The sequence below is a fragment of the Cyprinus carpio genome, chromosome B3 (genome assembly GCF_018340385.1).
Source record: "Cyprinus carpio isolate SPL01 chromosome B3, ASM1834038v1, whole genome shotgun sequence".
In the NCBI taxonomy this organism is placed as follows: Eukaryota; Metazoa; Chordata; class Actinopteri; order Cypriniformes; family Cyprinidae; genus Cyprinus; species Cyprinus carpio.
The window spans coordinates 6,251,095-6,273,438 of NC_056599.1; the positions used below are offsets into that span (position 1 = coordinate 6,251,095).

The 22,344-nt window shown below is 36.2% G+C and overlaps 2 long non-coding RNA genes and 2 pseudogenes across 2 annotated transcripts; 2 read left to right on the forward strand and 2 right to left on the reverse strand.

The window, feature by feature from the left end:
- The window catches only part of LOC122136721, a 690,060-nt pseudogene that overhangs the window by 658,925 nt on the left and 8,791 nt on the right, over positions 1-22,344 (forward strand).
- LOC109083372 lies at positions 4,767-5,375 on the forward strand (annotated as a pseudogene).
- On the reverse strand, positions 11,467-12,375 carry LOC122136742. The gene is made up of 3 exons (XR_006154329.1): positions 12,271-12,375; positions 11,868-12,068; positions 11,467-11,725 (listed from the first exon to the last, which is right to left on the reverse strand). It is a non-coding gene; the product is annotated as an uncharacterized LOC122136742 (long non-coding RNA).
- On the reverse strand, positions 16,242-18,341 carry LOC122136745. Its single transcript, XR_006154332.1, has 3 exons — positions 17,918-18,341; positions 16,724-16,876; positions 16,242-16,345 (listed from the first exon to the last, which is right to left on the reverse strand). It is a non-coding gene; the product is annotated as an uncharacterized LOC122136745 (long non-coding RNA).

Below are 22,344 nucleotides of genomic sequence, written 5' to 3' on the forward strand. Positions count from 1 at the left end.
TGCTTCGCTCCTTGACCTTGAGATCTAAGGATAAGTGGCCACAACAGATTCAGACTCTGACCTTCGCGTACAACTCGACAATACATGAGACGACGGGTTACGCACCTTTCCAACTCATGTTTGGACGTGTCCCACGCTTACCTGTGGACGTAATGTTCAAGCAAGTATCAAAGGATCCAGTGATTGTTGACTACAGCAGCTATGTTGCAACTTTAATGTCTCATCTTCACAAAGCAGCTGAAATTGCCCAAAAACATGCTGTACAGGAGCAGAGGAAACAGACAAAGATTTATAACCCGCAAGATGAAGGGAGTACATTTGAACAATGGGGATAGAGTGCTCATTGCCAATAAAGGAGAAAGAGGGAAAAGAAAGTTGGCAGATAGATGGGAATCTACTGTGTACACCATTGTGGATAATGACCCTCGGACACACATATACAAAAGTGAAGGATGACAAAGGACACACCAAAGTGGTACATCGGAATATGCTCTTAGACATCAGTTTCTTACCAGTGACATGTCCTGAGGATGAAACATGTGGATCTACTGTTGCTGATTGCTCAAACGATTCTGACTGTGAGAGCCGATCAACAAATTCCACTGATTCCTTGGAGGACGAAGATCCTGAAATGAGGATGTCTCAAGGAGTTCAAAATCTCTTGATGTACAAATGGAAACGGAAGAAGATGAGAGTGATGGCACTTACTGTGTTAATTCCATTCCAGACAGTCAACACCAGATGCTCTCTGATAAAACACTGAGAGAAGGAACTTCTGATTGTGACATTGTATCGGCAACAGTTGACTTTACCAATTCAGGTATTACTGACTCCGATTTGCCGGTCCGTGATGATGTGTCAATGTCAGGTCCTGAACAAGCGCAAGGCACGATTACTACACGGGCTGGTAGAGTTGTAAAAAAAGTCAACCGTCTGATTGAGACCATGGCCCAAAAACCATTTAAAATGGCAAACTTGTCAGACAGGTTCCAGAAAAAGTCTCAGTCACTTTTAAGCTTATTCTAATTTTTGTGATTGAGAAAGAAGTTTACTCTCTCTATTTTTTTCTTTTTGGGGTAAATTTTCATTAAGTGTGATTAATATATGAATAATGTGAATGAGGATTTTTTTTTGCAAAGATTAAGTGTGGTATGGTGTACTTGGCAACATACTTAACTAAGAGGTTTTGGGGCCTGATCACCCTCAAATTTCTCTGTATCTGTCGAGACAGATGGCTTTCATTGCTGTAACTATTGAGTTTTTGCATTGTGATTCTTTAGGAAATCCTCTTTGTGCACATGCAGAATTTTGGTGAAATTAGGGGAGGTAAATGTAACAGGTGTTATATAAATTTATTAATTTCACACAAAATCCCTCCCTTTGTTATTATCAATTGTTTTATATTTATATAATTATTTTTCTATTCTGGGAATTTTTCTTTCATCTGGAATGTTATTTGAGCTGTTTCTATCCTTGTATGTAAATTTTGCAGTGTTATTTTGTAATTGTTAAAATATAGTATGTGGCCCCTTTAAGAGTTAGGTTCCGGTTGTTTTCCTTCAGTTCGGGGTAAGCGCAGCTGGGGAAAGGTGAGTTCTGCTGAGCTCTCACTAAAAAGGTTTTAAATTAGTTTGCTTCTTGTGACTAATATGTATTTTTTTTTGTTAAAAATACAATTTAATCTTATTGTAACACTAATAGAGGTTGGGTAACATGAAGTATGTATTTTCTTTTGGTGTTTATTAACCGTGTAAGTTCCGTGGCTAAAATTATCTGTTTTGACTGGCAGGTCAATGTTGAAATTGTGGAGAAAGGCCACGGATTGACACTTTTTTCATAAATTTTCCTTTTTATTCATTCAGGTATGTTCTCTATCCATGTTTCTGTTAATATTGTTGTTTTGAATTCATGTGAAATGTTTTACATTGAGAAAAATGTTAAATATTGTTGATTTAATCATATGCAGTTCATTTAATAATTGTAATATGATGGCAGTTCGCGGTAAGCGCAGCTGGGGAAAGATCAATGTTGAAATTGTGGAGAAAGGCCACGGATTGACACTTTTTTCATAAATTTTCCTTTTTATTCATTCAGAATAAAAAAAGTGGTCCAAAGAATCTCTTGTTGTCCAGTCTGGTTAAAATATCAACACAACGCAGAGAGAAGATAAAGACCGGTCACACTGGGTGGGGGGAAGTCAATCCAAAGATCTTGTTTACTCTCATGGCTTTACATGTGAGGGTCAGACTGTCCATCTCTTCGATTACTTGCCCCAAATTAGACAATCTCTTCTTCGAATTGAAATTGTCAATAATTGTTCTAATGGTGTTAATGTTGAAAGCTGTTCTGTGAAAGAGTTGGTTAGTTATCTTGCTTCAGACTGTGGTGCTAGGAGTTGATTTACAACATCCTGCCTTTCTGTGGAATTCGGCTCATGTTTCAACCAGGCTCCCGATCGAATCTTTAATTTGTCTGGTTCACGCTACAATTCTATTGAGTGTTTGCTGTAGAAAAAATACATTAGAGTCGGGATATATGCTAAAATCCTATAAATGTTCAAACGAAAGACAATACTGTTGTTTTTCACAATGTGACATGGATAAAACATCAATAATACAAAAACGCTAATAATAACACTCAGGAAGATACCTATAAACAACACCATAGCCTAACATATATATAGTTTGGTTTTCTACTAACTACAGTAATTGCAGTAAAGTTCAATTTGAGCTTTATTGTCATTCCGCTACATGTGTGGACATACAGTGTAAGTTGTGCTCCACACGACCACGGTGCTACATAAATACAGACATACAACTATGAAGTGAAACAGTATGAACCTTTACACAACTAACCTGCTGACAGATTGTGACTATAAATATACTATAAACGTTTACCTATACATAAACTAAAAAAAAATACAAACTATACAAATGTTTCACATAAATACTGTACATGTGCAAAGAGAAACATCGAAAGTCAAGCAGCTGGATGGGGAACAGTGCAAGATGATTTGTAGGGCAAATCATCTAAAGAAATTATCTAAAGTAATTAGATAATTAACATTTTACAGTTTTTCGTGTAGGCTACAGAAACTGACAATGATCATACAACTTTTAAAAATAAAGAACACCAGCAATAACGTTTTCGTGTATCAGACTTCATTCACATTTATGAACAGATTTGAAATTCCCCTCATTAGGCAAGTAATTACTACCTGAATAAATTTTATATATTACAGCTTTAACAAATAAGCATAATCTGTCCGTGATTAGGTGCTACGCCCCTGTTTGCGCAAATAATGTAGCTAAAAGAAAGAAAGGTAAACAAAAAAATAGAAGTATTAAAAACAAATAAATAAATGTAAAATCTCAGGCGAATGAAAATCTGCAGAGTGTGAAGCAGATGGCGCCAGATCTTTATTTAAACACTCAGCGACAAAAAATAAAAATAAAATAAATAATAATAAAATAAAAAATAAATAAAAATAAATAGCCAACAGCAGTCTTTTGAAGAGTGGAACAGCTCACAGCATTTCACATATTTACACTACTATCAAACACACTTTATACATTCTAAGGATCTCAAGTGCTGCTGCTGTCGTTTTATTTCTACACCTTTGACATCTTTGACTTTGACATCAAGATCAAATCCGTTAGTTTGTTAAAATATACTGAAACAGAGACTGCTAACGTTACATTGAGTCTCTTAGCCACGCGAGACAGCTGTACATAAATGTCAATATAGCGAAATATCAATCAAATGTGACACTGAAATCGTTTGCATATTGCTTTGGTGCTCTTTATTTGAAGATGTTTTATGGTCATTGTTTCTGTACAAAACTTTAACATGTTAACGATATATTTACTTAATTGCAACTGAATTTAGTTATTAGAAAACCTAACTAAAACATATATTTAGATTAGACATTCATATTATGGTGCTTTATGGCAGTTAGTTTGTATGTTAGTGTGAATGATTGTTTAGATGTTCGGAGTGATAATGTTGCTGTTACTGAATGTCTCGTGATTTGTGAGAGGAATAAACACGAACTGATGTCAAGCTTTTGCTGCATTTACAAGTTTTTTTTTTTTTCCTCTGACATTAATATTTGGCAGATCAATATTTGCTATAGTTACTTTACATAGTAAATAATATTTTCCATGACTTAATTTACTTTTTGTTTTGAATGTAGTTATTAGAAAATCAAACTATATTTATATATTATGTGCTGTAGTTATTTACTTGTTGTTAATGAAGATGGGTGTCATCAATTTTCTGTTTTTTTTTTTTTCATTCTTACTGTTATGTTTGAAATAATCTACATTATATCATTTTCTATGTTTCTAGACAGACATCTTGTATGTTAATAAAGAAGGCATAATAAAAAAATAGACAGAAATGTTAACAATAGAAAGACAGAAAAAAGAAACACATAGATGTGAGTGCAGTGTTACTGAATGAGCCTTTTAAATGGATGTGCTCTTTGTTTCAGGGGTGTATAATTTATAAAAAGTGCATCAAAATGACCAAAGTTTTGTAATGCAACTGTGTACTTTACACTGTAACATCAGGGTTCATTACTGAGAGTTGCTGAAAATAAGCCATTCTTACTTTTATTTCAGAGTCCATTGAAGAAAACAATTGAAGAATTGAGTGAATATGAGAAAAATCATGCTAAAACTGGAGAAAAAAGTTTTAGCTGCTCTCAAAGCAAACAGAAAGATTTTTTTTTTTAAATAAGAACCAAGAAATCTTTCACCTGCACTCAGTGTGGAAAGAGTTTGACAAGCAAAAATTGTCTTGATGTCCACATGAGAGTTCATACTGAAGAGAAACCATTCACGTGTGATCAGTGCGGCAAGAGTTTCCAAAAATCATCAAACCTCAAAGATCACATGAACATCCACACTGGAGAGAAACCATACAAGTGTTCACACTGCGAAAAGAGATTCAGTCAGTCAGGAAATCTGAAAGCACATGAGACGATTCACACTGGAGAGAAACCATACACTTGTGACTAATGTAGCAAAACATTTTTGAGAGCTTCAGTCCTGAAGAATCACCTAAGAGTTTATACAAAGGAGAAGCCACATTCATGCCATTTGTGTGGAAAGAGCTTTTCATGCCTACAAAGTTTAAAAGTACACAAGAAAATTCATACTGGTGTGAGAGAGTACATGTGTTTTGAGTGTGAAAAGACTTTTACTACAGCAAACTATCTAAAACTGCATGAGAGGATCCACTCTGGAGAAAAACCTTACAAGCAAAATAGTCTTGATGTTCACATAGAGTTCATACTGGAGAGAAACCATTCACATGTGATCAGTGGGGCAAGAGTTTCAAACAATCATCAAACCTCAAAGATCACATGAACATCCACACTGGAGAGAAATCCACATGTGACAAGAGATTCAGTAATTCATCAAGTCTAAAACCATGAGAGGATTCACACGGGAGAGAAACCATACAAGTGTTCACACTGTGACAAGAGATTCAATTATTCATCAAATCTGAAAACACATGAGAGGATTCACACTGGAGAGAAACCATACAAGTGTTCACACTGTGACAAGAGATTCAGTGATTCATCAAGTCTGAAAACACATGAGAGGATTCACACTGGAGAGAAACCGTATCACTGCACTGAATGTGGGAAGCGTTTCAGTCAATCATCTTCTCTACACAGTCATACAAAAAACATTCACAATAAGTAGATCATCTTCAGATCCAGTACTTTCAGATCTGATGCTGCATCCTCACCAAAAGTGACACAATAATATATCATATTATATATACAATATATTTCTGGTTCCTCGTGTTTTATTCTCCAGGTTTCTGGTTCCTCGTGTTTTATTCTCCAGGTTTCTGGTTCACTCGTGTTCTCTTCACTCTCCTCTTTAACAAACTCCATCTTCACAGCAGCAGATCTCAGTTCAAGATGATACTCCTCCAGATATTCCTGCTTGATTCAAAACTTAGTCACGACTGTGAGGACGAGAATATTACAGATATTTATTGATCAGATTCAAAAACTGTATTTCGCTTTTACAGAAACAACATTCCAACAGTTTGTATTAAGCCATCATCACGACAAAACAACAGAGAGCGCGGTGAAACTAATCTTCTTCCTCTGAGGTTTAATGGTGTTTGGCAAACAAACGTATGTGTTTATCGCCACCCGCTGGACTGGAGAGTGAAGCGACGAGGGGAAGGTAATAATTTGGGGAAAATTACGGTACGTGCGTCTACATTATAAGGCATAGGCGGAGTTTGGGGGTGGGGGGCAATCATGATTTTGTCTGAGCTAATATAAAAATGAAATAATTTATACTTTCTCATTTTATTTGTATTATCTTGTTATTTTAGTAGAATACGTATAGCCTACATTTAAGGCTAAATTAATTTCTATGACAGACTCGTCATCATGATTCTTGTCGTGATAAGCTACATGAGAGGATCTCTTTTCATTATTTTCCCGCTTTGAATTAATTAATTTAATTTAACTGAATAATGGAAATAATAAACCCGCGAATAAAAATGTGGTGTACTGAGTCACTGCTGGCTGAATTGGACAGGCGATTTTCACATGAAGTGTATTTTCCCCCTTCTCCCAAAACAGCTTACTGTTTCAGCTTTTAAAATAGTTCAGTTTTGAATGTAATGACAAAGTGATTATATTTCATTGTTTTTTATTATATTTTCATGTTCAAATACTCAATAAAAAAGCATAAAAAACATATTCCCCTTCATATTAACTCACATAACGAGATTTCGATATGAGATTATGATAGAGAGTAAGATTATGATAGAGAGTAAGTTTAACAAAGAGGCACAAGAACATAGTGGCACAAGTAAAATGCTTTAGATAATTAGTCTGATAACTTTCCTCTTCATATAAACTCACATCACATTTCAGAGAGGGTTAGTTGTCTTGGGTCCAGTACTGCTCAACATGACAAATATCCGCGGAGCAGTCTTACTGATTCTGTTCCTGGGAGTTTGTAGACAACAGTCTGCTGAAATTCCCACACGGGTGCGCACTGCTTCGGGAAATGGATGTCCAAAACATGAAAAAGTTTAAAGCATGTGTCCACGGCACCAAGGAGTGTGTTTGCTGCAGTGCCCGTTTACCAACAACAACAAAGGCTTGATGGCACTGACTGTCATCTCTAAGACCAAGAACAAAGGGGAAGGGTTTAGTGAGCTCAGCCTCCTTCAAGCCTCGTTCAACCATGTTGCTCCCAACCTGTTAAAAACAGAAGAATCTTAAAACATACAACTCACTATACATTCACTATGCAGCATTATTAAACAAAATCAATCATTAATCTATTGTATATCGTGCAGGTGACTCAAATGACATTCAACATTAATTTAGTACTATTATTTAAAATTTTTGTGTGTGTGTGTGTACCTTCCGTAGTATTTGTTGTTTAAAAGCCATAACATTTTCTCCATTAGGCATCGGTATTGTTATCAGTGACACTGGCCTTCACTCATTAAACAAATATTAAAAAAATACTGTCTTTACGTTCTTTCTACATTAATTTGAAGATTAAATGTGAAATTATTAGAATATAAAAGTATTTAAAAATGTTAATGTTAGGTGGGATTAATCACAATTAATTTCTGAAAGAAAAAAACACGCAATTAATTAGTTTTTTTTAATTGATTGACAGCACAAATTTATTTATTTGTGGGGTTGAATAACACCACTTCTTTTTCCTCTTCAAGCACCGATTGCATGTTTTATTCACACCAAAGTCAATTTCTGAGTATAAATTGCACGCCAAATACAAACAGAAAATTGTGCTATTGATAAACATATTCTTTTTTTAAATGGCAAATCTGTCACACATTCTTAGCAGCTCACAATTATTTGTTGTACCATAGTTCTGCCCCTCTCAAAAGTAGCAAAAATGTTTTTAACAAAGTTAATGTAATGACTTGTGCTTGATGATATTTGTTATTTACTTTGATTTATGGAGTAAAGTGGATTTCTTAACCTGATATATTAAATGCAATTATGTCAAAATAACAAGGAGCAATAACATATTTTACATCTATGCTAATGCATATTCTATCTTTGTAATAAAAATACAGTAATTTAACAATATGTGAAGGAGTGGTGACTTTTGTACAGTCTTACCGTTACAATCGGTCTTTTGAGGGCAGTCATAATGTTGAAGTGGGCCTCAGTGAAAATGAGTTTGACCCCCTGATATAGAGTCAGGAGAAATCTGATTTCAGTTCAAAGTGAAGAGACTTCAGAAAGTGAAGCAGAGACACGAGGAGCACGTCTGTCTGATGTCCACGCTGAGCTTTCTGAACTGGTTTCTAGTGTTTAGCTCTGAATGAATCATGAGGATCAAACAGTGAACACAAAACACCAGTTCTGCTTCTTCACTGAGATCTCAGACATTAATGCTGAATGTGTCACTGTTAGATGAAAAACACAAGACAGGATGAACACATTGCTATTGAGCACATACACAGAAACTGTAAAGCATGGACCCTTTCATTAAAAAGGCACGTTTCTGCTATTGTCGGCTCATTTTGTATGTAAGCTATAGACAAGCGCAAACTGGGTGCTTAATGCAAATGTAATTGGCCACATTTACAAAATCAGGTGATTATGTTCGTCCATCTATGTAAATGTGTCTTTATGTATAGAGACAAAAGAATCTTTGCAAAGACACTGATGAATGACCAGAAAACAGTCTTGAGCTTTTGGTTTTATTTCTCATCAAACACAAAACAGCTTTAAGCGAATAGTGTTAAATCATAATGAATTCCAGGTTTAATCCATCTTAATTTTAATCTTTATATACATATATATATATATATATAGTGCATTTCAAGACCCCAAGGATGCTTTACAAAATATCAGAAGAAATTGGTAAACAAAATACACCAGACAATCAGACAAACAAGTGTTGACAAAGAACTACAGATAATTAACAACAAGAGGTCATGCAATCATAAGATGAACATCAGTTATGTCAAGAAGGTGGTCATACAGACAGGAATCGGGAAATTGAGAAGCAGAAAGGTAGCCTAAATGAGACCAAAGTGAATAGATAAGTTTTAAGTTGAGACTTTCCTCGTAGGCTATAGGCAGTGCTTCGAGATGTAGTTGGTGTAGTTGGAGCAACGTGAGTTTGAGTCCAAGCTTGGGGTAGAGCTGTAGTCATATCTAGCTTTGTCGAGTCCAAGTCAAGTCCAAGACCAGGACTAGTTGAGATCGAGTCAAGACCGAGTCCAAAGAGGTTTGAGTCCAAGTCAAGTCCAAGTCCAAATGAGAGAGAAAAAAGGATCCTCTTCAACACCACATACTTAACTAGTGTATGTGATGTGAGAGACAGCATATTTCCTATTCTAAGAAAATAATTTTACATTATTATTTGTAATGATCAAAAAGCATGTGCAAAGTAACAACTCTGTAGGACAGGGCTCTCCAAACTAGATCCTGGAGGGCCAATGCCCTGCAGAGTTTAGCTCCAACTGGCCTTAACACTATCTGGAAGTTTCTAGTGTGTCTAGTAAGAGCTTGATTGGCTGGTTCAAGTGTGTTTAATTAGGTCCACAGACAAGTTACTAGGATCAGCGCAACAGACCTCTAAAGTCACGAGTGTGAAGTGAATGAATGTAAACTTTGTGAGTAAAAAGAACAAAATCAGAATCAAACACCGCATTGCTGTTGCCTCTCCGTGTATCTCTCAGAAATCAGAGGTTTTTTCACCAATAATAATACACCATACACGTTATATTGTTTGTATATATTTAAAAGGCAATGATTTAAACCTTAGGCTACGATATGATACGAATGAATGGAATAAGCACAGCGCGCTCACCAATCAAACAGCTGCGTTGCGCTTCTCAGTCTCTCGAAAACCAAACCAGTTCTCTCTCAAGAGTAGGCTAATAATCAGCTTAGATACGGATACATTTTCTACTTGTCCTACATGTCTGCATCTTTATCTTTTGCTGGTTTGCGCGGCACACGCACATTTGTTTAGTGAAGTTCACTAAACATCAAGACTAGCTTAAAGAGTTCTGTGTAATGAAAATGTGCGCATTGAATGGATTCGATCGCGTTCAAATGATCACTAAACGTTTGTCATGACATCTCTCTGCTTGCATGATAAATATTATTTTAGAAATTGGTAATTATTTTAGTTTAACACAACATACTTGTTCAGTGATAACTATGAAAAAAGATAAAAAGTCATGACGGTCTTATCAAGTAACTGTACGACGTTGTATGCGAATGCAGATACGAAAAATGTTGTGATTGTTACAGATACAAATACTGGCTGTTACATGAAAATTTAAATATGTAATGTCATAATTATAAAGTTTGGCTAATTTACATATGTAATTGTTGTATAAGGCTATAAATTAATAAGCGCTTATTGATAAAACAAAAACTATTTAATGTGTTTTCATTTACAATAGAATGAACCACGAGTAGTAGAGTAGCTCTTTTTAAATAAAAAATCGACTAGTAGAAATCAGTATCTTGCAACCCCTATACTGTACAACATCAATTAGTATTTCATTATTGTAAAGGGTAAGTTTAAGGCTACCTATGTGTAGATGTAAATAAAACACAATCTAACAGGTAGAAAATTTAATTAGAAACATCTAAACTTTTCAGAACACAGCAAGTGCGCCGCTGGTCATGCACATCATTTCCTGTAACAAAATTGCCCAGACAGCAAGCAGTTTCGGACCAGATCCGGCCCACATCTGGCCCACATGGATTCCAACCCAGGTGAAAAAGAATTCTATTAGAAATATACTTTAATAAAGTGTACTAAGTATATTTTCTACATTTTGTACTATTTTCGTCAAATCCAAGTATAGTTAAGTGTATTCAATTATGTATTAACTTCAACTTAACATCTATTTGACTACACTTCTAGTGTAAATAGTATACTAAAATGGAACAACTTTTTTTAAACTTCAAGAGCACTGAAATACACTAATGAAAATCAAGATTCATGAGCAATTAAGCACACTTATAGTACAATTGCATTGTATTGCCATTCTAATGGAAATACACTTAAAAAGGCATTGCAGTGCAAATTATAGTTGTTTAAGTACATTTTGTGCATACTGCTATCATACTTATAATTACTATAAACTGTTAATTTAGTATGCCTCTGTAACATTTCAAGTGATCTACAAATGTACTTCCTAACTATATTTAGTGCTTTTAAAGTGTTCCACTATGACAATAATAATGTTTTTGAAGTGAAGTTCAATTACAACCTAAACATCATAGACACGTACTTTCAATGCAATGTTATTATAGTGTAAGGTAGAAACAAATTGAAAGTACATTTCATTTGTAATTTTATCCCCATTTTGTTATACTTGAGCATGGATGTTGGTATTATACTACAAGTGTATTATATTACAATTCAGTTCAAGTACATGAAATCAACAGATTACAAATTGCATTTCAGAAGAGGATCTTTATTATTAACACAAAAGTAACACACAAAAGCAGATATTGGCAAAAGGAGGAACCTTGAACAGTCGACTTTCTCTGAAATGCCGATAACAGAACAATGGCAAAACAACTTACTACACATGCATATCTAGCTCTGACTTGAGTTACTAGAGGCCTTATAGCTCTCATTGTTGCACTTTCTCCGTAGAAGGGCCCGGATCTCTGCCACCTCGGTGTTGGGGAATCGCTCCCTGACTGCATCTGTGAAAACAGGAAAGAGACATGGGGATGAATTAAAACAGGATAGACAATGTATAACATTGAAATACAATCATTGATGATAATGGATTTGTTAATCAATCATGACAATGGATTTTGATTCATAACTATGACATTACTGTACCTATAATTGCGTTGGTTTTTCTGGCTCAAGCTGCTCCTTCAGCTCGCCTTTTTTTCCTTTCCCTGTGAGGGTTGCCTTGGCCAAAGTTTCCCTGCCAAACACCAATGTGGCCAGTTCCTGTGTGAAGAGGGACATCCTCCTCCCACTCAGCCTCTGATAGAGGCGTTTTGGGACTTGCACTAATGAGTTGCCCAATGACACCTGTGAAAACACACAAGCAGATTAACACAAAAGGTAAATTACAAACACTTCTCAATAGGGCAGGTTGGCACGTGTCTTGGCTTCAAGTGTTTTAACACAAACAGTACCTCGAGCGATCTTGTAAGATTTTTTTGTGTATGCTTTTTGCACCCAATCATAACAAAGACATAACAAGGATTGGTTTAAGGTCCTTCAGTCATACCATGTCTTCTTCACTGCCAGTGTGACTGCCAGTGCGCGGTGATTCGCTTTGGCTGGAAATCATGGAAGACAAAGGTGAATCTTCCATTTTGTTTAGGACTGTTTTTTTGAGTGAAGACACCAGTCCTGGCAGCTCTAAAATAAGGATATAGTATAAAAAGGGTCAGTATCACATTATGACACAAAGAATAAGTATCACATTGTGACACAAAATAGCACCTATATAAATGTCATTTTACAACAGCTACATCTGGTTTAACTTTTATTTATTTCTGATTGGATGAGGATCCTTACTCATACTTTCCATAGCTAGCATGCATGTTTGACATGAATGTTCCACTCACTCAAAGCCACAGGGCAGTAAATCCATTATTGAGTGTGAAGATGGAGTAGGGCGTTCAGTTCAGTTTAGCTTGTGTAGTATAGAGAAGCACAGGGTTCCCAAGTTAAGTCAAATGTAAAATTGCATGACTTTCCCAGAAAAACAACTTGAACTTCCATGACCAACTATGAATGGTGCAATAAACTAACTGACCAAGGATTTCAAAGCAACCTCATAGCGTTCAAGCATCTTTTACTATTTAGAGTGTGAGATGAATAAATGGTCATTGAAATTTTAATTGAAGTTGGGTTAACCACAACTGCTCAAGCAAGCAGTAAAGATATTAACAAGATATACACCAATTTTGCGTGGAAATTTATTTGTATTAAATGTATTTTGGCAAGACAATTTTAAACTGCTTAAAGAAAATTCCCTTATATTCCATGACTTTGCCCCCAAAATTATCCTGATATAACTTTTCCTGAAAATCCATGATATTCCAAATATTCCATGACCTGTGGGAACCCTGCAAGAAACTGCTGCAAATTCTTATGTGAATAAGACCATATAGCCAGTCTTACTGGACCATTCTCTTGACTGATATGTTGCGTTGCTTGGCAACAGAGATTAGAACTATTTCTTGGAGTGGATGAAATAAATAAATCTACATAAATGATTGAAAACACAATTTTATATATTCAATCGCTATGGAATGGGAACAGATGTATAAACGCAATATGTCTTGTGGTCACAGTATTGGTACCTGCGCCAATTTGCCAGAGGCCTTGTAGTTATATCCGTACCAGGGCTGGGACGAACAAAGTTTCACGTGGGGCATTCTGAGATATTTTTTTTGCTGAATTACCGCGGAGTGTGAGTTGTGCTAAAAAATAAACTGTCAGGATAATCACACAGTGCCTGCCGTAGGCTACACGTCCAATAATGACATGTCCGATTCACGAACTAATGACTCATTTTAACAAGTTATTTTAATTGAATGGTTTGTTCAGTTTTTATGTATTGTTTTTTACTAATGGTATGTATGTGTTATTGTATAACAAATCGGTACACTTTACAATAATGTTTCATTTATTAAATTCTAGTTACCTACATTAGTATTATTTTTTAAGAAAAAGGTGAGTGGCAGAGTGTATTACTATACGTTGTTGTTATTTTTATGTGAATGAAGAATTAAAAGATGCACTTTTTTCAGTAAGCTAGGACTATGTGTTTTCAACAAATGTTAAATTCTGTTGGTTCAGGAAGGACACCGTGAGAGGCTGCTGCCTCCCACTGTCGCTGTTAATTTTTATTTATTTTTTGTTGGAAAAGCACTCTCTGTGTTAGCTTAAAGCCCTCAAGTTTACATTGGTTACTGTATTCTTTCAATTGCTCTAAACAAGTATTTTGGGTGACCTTTTTTTTTATTGAATGCTAGACATCAATTTGTTGTTATTTTCATCTGAAAGAAGAATTACAAGATGCACTTTTTTTTAGTAAGTTAGGCCTATGTGTTTAAGGCTTCAAGGTTTTATCGAACGCTACCTTTGACTAAGAATGCATTACTTTGCACTTGTATAGTCTTTTATTTTGGACTTTTTATAAATTGGTATTAGTCAATTAATGGGGAGATTATCGATAATCTAATCAAACCGAAATAGAATCGGACTGAAAAAACAAAAACAAGAGTCATTAGATTAATCGATGCACCGAAAAATAATCGCTAAATTAATTGCAAAAAAAAAAAAAAAATAATAATAATAAAAAAAATTTGTTTATCCCAGCCCTAATCAGTACCAACCCACTGTCACGTTTACCATATTGCTTAATCAGCGAAATTCAAACAAGAAGTATTAACAGTAGTCAATGACGGCAAAAATGGCAGAGTTAAGTGGATTTTCAAATTTGTAATCTGGGAAGTCAGGTCTGTATTCCAAGACATAACACGTAACATGCATGTTCTTCAAATGAAAGGGTTAGTTCACCCAAATAGCAAAATTATGTCATTAATAACTCACCCTCATATTGTTCCAAACCCGTGAGACCTCTGTTTATCTTCGGAACACAGTTTAAGATATTTTAGATTTAGTCCGAGAGCTTTCTGACCCTCCATTGAAGCTGTGTGTACGGTCTACTGTCTATGTCCAGAAAGGTAATAAAAACATCTTCAAAGTAGTCCATGTGACATCAGAGGGTCAGCTAGAATTTTTTGAAGCATCGAAAATACATTTTGGTCCAAAAATAGCAAAAACTACGACTTTATTCAGCATTGTCTTCTTTTCCGGGTCTGTTGTGAGCGCGTTCCCAACACTGCAGTTTAGTGATATCCGGTTCGTGAACGAATCATTCGATGTAACCGGATCTTTTTGAACCAGTTCACCAGATCGAACAGAATCATTTTAAACGGTTCGAGTATCCAATACGCATTAATCCACAAATGACTTAAGCTGTTAACTTTTTTAATGTGGCTGACACTCCCTCTGAGTTCAAATAAACCAATATCCCGGAGTAATTCATTTACTCAAACAGTACACTGACTGAACCGAGCCAGATAACGAACGAAACATTGACTCGTTCTCGAGTCAAGAACCGTTTCTGTCGGACGCGTCCGGTTCGAGAACTGAGGAGCTGATGATACTGCGCATGCGTGATTCAGCGTGAAGCAGACAGACACACAGCGCGTCTGAACCGAACTGATTCTTTTGGTGATTGATTCTGTGCTAATGTTATGAGCGCGGGTAAACCGAAGGCTTGAATCAAGGGCAATCATCGCCAATGACGTCATTACGTCGAGCGCAAAAGAACTGGTGAACCATTTTCTTCAACCGGTTTATTGAATCGAACTGTCCGAAAGAAGTCAATGTTTTGTCAATGTTTCGTTCGTTATCTGGCTCGGCGTTCATCTTCAGTTCTCTCTTCACAGCAGTTCAGTCAGTGTACTGTTTGAGTAAATGTATTACTCCGGGATATTGGTTTATTTTGACTCAGAGGGAGTGTCAGCCACATTAAAAAAGTTAACAGCTTAAGTCATTTGTGGATTAATGCTTATTGGAGACGCAAACCGTTTAAAACGATTCAGTTCAATTTGTTGAACTGGTTCAAAAAGATCTGGTTACATTGAATGATTCGTTAGCGAACCGGATATCACAAACTGCTTTGTTTTGAACTCTCTCTCACAACAAACCCAGAAAAGAAGACAATGCTGAATAAAGTCGTAGGTTTTGATTTTTTTGGACCAAAATGTATTTTCGATGCTTCAAAAAATTCTAACGGACCCTCTGATGTCACATGGACTACTTTGAAGATGTTTTTATTACCCTTCTGGACGTGGACAGTATACCGTACATACATTTTCAATGGAGGGACAGAAAGCTCTCGGACTAAATCTAAAATATCTTTAACTGTGTTCCAAAGATAAAAAAAGGTCTTACGGGTTTGGAACAACATGATGGTAAGTTATTAATGACATAATTTTGCTATTTGGGCAAACTAACCCTTTAACAGTGGGATGCATGTCTTGAATACATAAAGTTGATTTCAGGACCTCAATGACAATGACTGCAGGTGTATGGGAGGGTTCAGATGGTGGCAGAGATAACCCTGGCATCACTAGCATACATATACACCCACCCACCTTTTAGAGCCTTCAAAAACTGTCCTCATCCAGTTCAACAAAAACTGCAGGCACTGTCCCTGGCCGCTGAGACTCCGCCTGAGGGATGGTGTCCTCCTCCTCCTCACTGGTGTTAATCACCTATGCAGAAAACATCAACCTAATTACCTTAAACAACAATGGCAGCTATGCACTCCTAATCATACACATGCCATAATACAATTTTAGTGGTGTGAGTGTGTGTAGAAATTAACAGTTCATACACTCTTGAATAGTAACTCATTTTCACAAAAATGCAGTTCTGCTACATCACAAGCTTTACCCTGAGCACTAAGGGCATATAGGTTTGTAGGTTGGGTTTGGACTTTGGTACTGGTACATAATTCAATTAAAGCGCAAAGTGCGATAGTACATGCATTTCAGCACAAATAGGCTATAATCCACCACTGTAAACTCTGTAAAATTTTCTGGGGAACACTGCACATTATTTGATGAAGTCAGTTACATTTTTAAACTTACCATTTTTCGTTTTTTGGGAGGATCAAAAATATCACAACATGTGTCATCAGAATCAGACTCATATCTAGCAGGAGTAGAACTGAGTTGTCTTGTAGGTTGCCGTTTGAGGTCCCTCTTGAGCTGTTCACCTATCTTGGCCATCTGTGAACCAGACTGACAACATACAGTACATCTTGTTTAAGAGAATGATTTTGAAAATGTCCACACCACCACTTTAAGTAATGTCACACACCGTCGAGGAATGAGAACAGCAAACGAAGGTATATTATTCAAAATAGACTTGATAATAATAATAAATGTTTCTTGAGCAGCAAATCAGCATATTAGAATGATTTCTGAAGGATTGGGTGACACTGAAGACTGGAGAAAATTCAGCTTTGATCACAGGAATAAATTTTAAAATATATTCAAATAGAAAGTAGTTATTTTAAATCGTAAAAATATTGCACAATATTACTGCTAAATGCAGGCTTGGTGAGCAGAAGAGACTTCTTTAAAAAAAAAAAAATATTAAAGTTACCATTCAAAAACTTTTGACTGGTAATCTCTCTTAAAATACCTTACTTTTATCATGGGTTATGATAATCAAAACAGTCCTGAGCTAGATTAAGCTTTGATCTCTGCAAACCAAACTATCACTTTAATCAAGTATTTAATAATAATGTTTAATACTAGGGCTGGGACGATGAATTGTTGGTGGTTTGATTTGTGGATCGATTCTTAGTTTTTTAAAATGCATCGCGAATCCTCTGGAATGGATTCTGAGCTTAGATTTTAACAGCAGATGGCGCTCTAATCTAGTTTTTATCCGCACACTCAAATGCTCATGAAGAAGAGTGCTAAAGAGCGCTTGTGCGTTCGGCTGAGTCATGTAATTTCACCTCAGCTTAGAATGCTTGTATGACGCGAGATTAATGTAAACACATGTGAACACATGTTAATGTGAACACCTTTTAATTCGCTTCAACCTTTTCAAATTTTAGGAATTCTTATTTTAGTTTTAGTGTGTGTAAGGATATGGAAACAAGCAGAGTACGGCTGTTTCTTAAGCATGCAGTGCCATCTGCTGTTAAAAACTAAGCTCAGAATCGATTCAAGAAAGAATCACGATGCATTTGGAAAATCTCAGAATCGATGCTGAATCATTTCTCGATTCGCGATGCATCGATTTATTTTCCCAGCCCTATTTAATACCGTAAAGCTTCTTGATTTAAATACTATAGACGTGACGTGAATGCTTTACTGAGCTCGTGCAAACATCCACATCGGTGTAATAAGATGCATTTTTAACTGCTACTTTCACACTGCTGGGAGTTTTGTTGTTGTTGTTATTTCGTTATTGAGAGGAAAGCGCGTGTCATTTATTTCCATATCTAAACGCCATTCTGTTCGGCTTGGGTGCGTTTCTCTGAAGCAGCGCTGAGTGCTGTTTCTCTTCTTCTCTTGAATTGCATCGAGGAGAGCTGAATTACAGTCTTGCGCTACAGCGCCACACTGGTCAAACCGCATTACTGCAGGCTCTAAATTAGGTCAAAATAAATAAAACGACTACTCGACAACAAAAATATTTGTCAACATTTCTTTTGTCGATATTGTCGACTAATCGTTTCAGCCCTACTGGAATCACAATGTTCCATAACTGTTAAGTCATAAATCAAACTTACGGTCATTCCTTGCTTCACCACCCCCTTCTCCTGGCCAGACTGACTACTGGAAGACCAAATATCCCCCCGTTTGAGGAAAGCGACACGCTTCTGGACTACTTCTTTGTAGTTTTCTGTGAAGAAGACACATAAAATACAAATTCAATGTGACCTTTTAATAAAAAAAATATAATTTCAAAACAGCAATGTCACTGTCATTTAATTTATTTGTACTTTATTACTTTCATCAGTATTGGGCACTAATGTCCATACCACGTTATGGCGGGAGTCCATCCCTCTGCACATTGAAAATGTCTCCTTGACAGAACTGTATTTGTTCTATATCTTAGCCTGTTGCACCTTATAAATATGTTGTCCCCAACAACCGAATGACTTTAGTAACTTTGTCTTAACTAATTATCAGAATTTTCATTAAATGGTCATGGTGCATAGCGACAAATTCCATAATACTAACGTTACTAGCTAAACCTTCACTAGAACCTAAGCCAAACACTTCAAAGATAAGCTATGGGTCTGTTAACGCTAGTGTTGGAGCATTCTCTATAGGAGGACTTATTAATTATGGCGCTTTTCCATTACATGGTAAGTTACCTGCTCGACTCGCCTCGACTCTACTTGCCTCGACACACTGTGCGTCCGTTTTCCATTGCAGATTTTAGTATCTCCTCAGCATGGCTGGTCGTCTTATATACCGGCTTGACGGACACACCAGCGCACAAGTATAAACATCAGCCTATGTAAGTGGCCTGATGTTTATACTTGTGCGCTGGTGTGTGCGTCGAGCCAGCATGTGTGTGTGTACGTAGGCTACGGCGAAAGCTCTGCCTGGAGCCTCCGCGCAGTCCGCAGAACTGTAAAAAAAGCGGCGCCAACTGCCGTGACCTAACGCGACACACACACAGAACGTCGAAGGTGTGTTGTTGTTGCCACAGCCAGAAGACACGTTTTGTTTCAAATGATGCTGGAGGCAGCAAAAAAAATAAAATAAAAATAAAAATAATAAAAAAAACCCGCTGGCTAAACTGTATAAAAATACAGTTCAGGACCCCCACCCCCACCCCACCCCACGCCATCCGTCGTTTTCACGTCACCTTTCAGTATTGGCTAGCTCGCTTGGAAACTAGCTGAGGTGGTACTAAAAAAGTACCTGTTAGCAGGCCAGGTAACGTTAAAAGGTACTTTTTTTCGTAAGAGTCGAGGCGAGTCGAGCAGGTACCATGTAATGGAAAAGCGCCATGTTTCAAGCACTTCATCATCAGTAACGTTAAATTACATGACAGTAGTCGGCTAGTTAATGTTACAAAGAGTATTCCGAATATTTCCAATGTTTTAGAACTTACCCGCCATGAACAGCAGTTTGGCTGCAACCGGCTTCGGATCTTGCCTGCGTTTAGCTGGCAAAATCACTTCTATCCAGCCTTCCTGGGACTGGATGTCTTCCTTGCAGGTCACTGTAACACCAGCATTTATATATGCATCCTGTATAATAGATGTACTCTCTGCAATAACGGACCCTTCTACGAAATAAAACAACCCATACATGGTGCTAACTTTACCCTGTTACCGCCTGAGTTTCAGTGATGAATTTCAAACATTAACCGTTACTATATGGCTACTGTAGCTAATTGCCGCCCAAACTTCTACATAGTGATTGGATGTCGATGATGCTGCGCACACTGATTGGATGTGGGAACCGACTGGGGGGTAGGTCCAATTACTGGGTCCATTCGTAGCCATCTATTGCTTAGTCTTGATTTTTGAATCTTGATCTGTTGCAGTGCTCAACAATAGTTATTCAAATATGCCACCTGTACAATCAAACTACAAGTCCTACTTATTGGTCACTAATAAGAAAATACCAAGGACAACAGAATACAGACACAGGAAGGTAATTATAATTTGTATCATTATTTTAAATTCTTGATATGTTTTCTTGTTCTTCTTATTCTTCTTCTTATAATTATGGTAGTAGTTGGCCTACTACTTCTACAATAATACTAATAATAATTATAATAATAAAAAGAATAATAAGAAGAAGGCCCTAGTATAGCAGTACTGCTAATAATATTAATAATAAATAATAATGGTAATAATAGGATAAAGCTATACTGTCTTGAAATTGTCTTTTGTTTCAGGGAAAAGGCAGAAGACATAAACAGTACTAGCAGTACCTTTGCAGCACTGGTGTTGAAGTCCCTGACAGAATTTTAGGACGTCATGACAGAGAAGTAAGCTAGCATATATGATGATGTAAAGTTTTTTTTATGATTATGCCATTGCATGGATTACAACGTGTAATGTTTTCAGCCAAAAAACTAGCTTAATTCCCAAATTGCTTTGACACTAAAAACAATACCAAAATTATGCTTTCATCTTAATATAAGATTACTTACACTTGGTTAGATTTTATTTTGTGCACTGACATGGATGGTGACAATTGTTTTGCTTACAGCCTCCAGCTCACCATGATGCACCACTACAGCCAACAGCAGGAAAACGGAAGAGAGCTGACAGTAAGGTCAGGACACTGACAATGCATAATTCATTCCTTATAGCCTAACTGTCTATTCTTTACTTTTTTACTTTGTAACAATGTGACCAACAATTGTTGAATTACTTACATTTAGATGGTTTCCTGTAGACATTAGTAGGCCTGTGTGCCAGTCTATAGGCTACCCTGTAACTACCCATGTCTGTACCTGATGTCTGTGTGGAAACTTACTGTAAACCCTAACGCTCAAAATAATCAATTGGTTTGAGTAGGACAAACTTAAATTAAACTAATTAGTTCAGTCAAATTAACTTTTACGAGTATTTAGCACTTTCTTTTTCTTTCAAGTTCACAGAACTGATATATTTAAGTAAACGGATCTGTTTCATTGTTTTGAGTTTTATGAAATGATTTATTTTATTTTAAACAAACTTAAGTTTAACTGAAACGGCTGTGATGTCTGTTTCCCAGCACTTGAATAGAAGAGTAAATGCTAAAATTAAGTGTAATATAATGTTTTTTTTTGTGCAAAATTATTGTTAAGTGGGATATCGAGTATTGATTAATGTTTTGTTATGCTAATTTAGAAGAATTTCTGTTCATGTTGGTTTTAGGATAGTAACTATCATGGTGACATGTGGTGCATGCAGCTTGATTTGAGAGCAAATAAAATCTTTATATTGTTGCACTCATACAGCAGGTGCTGTATAACATTATTATTAGCATGATAACAAAATAGTATGTTAGCAAACTAGCTTGTTAAAACTATAAGTTAATACTAATGAAAGTGTTCACATTGAGATTATATGAAGGTTTTAAGTTAATTGTTTGAAATAGTGTATTCAGATTTTAATTGTTCTTAACTTGAAATGTTTAAGTACAAACTTAAAATCTACCAGATCTGCTTACTTAAACTTTGAATTTCAATTTGATGGAACAATGTATGATATTCACATAAATCATACACCAAATTGTTCAGGATGCCCAAGAAAAGAGGGTTTCTGTCTATATGTGTTTGTGTGTGCAATACAATATGGGGCAGAGTGTAGTACAACAAAATATCTAGTAGTAGTAACGTATAGGTTAGTGGCAATAGTGTGCAGAATAAAAAAAAAAAACATGCAGGTCAGGACACAGGTATTACACATTTGTTCACTATGCTAGTTTAATGGTATTTTGTATTTTGAGGAACTGACTCCTACAACGTAACAAACTAGCTCACACATTTTTTTCTAATTTCAGAGTGGAGCAGGTGGAGCAAGTTGCTTTACTTTTAGTGTTTTAAGATCCCACTCAATACCAAAATAACACCAGATTCAGTGACTAACTTGCCACACACTTTGTGCAAACTTCAGAATGGATCAGCTGCTGAGGACGATGTGGTTGATATAGGAGACCACCAGACCATGCAAGAACAAGAGGCTGAGAGACCCGACCCAAATCCGTCACAGGTAAGATTACAATTA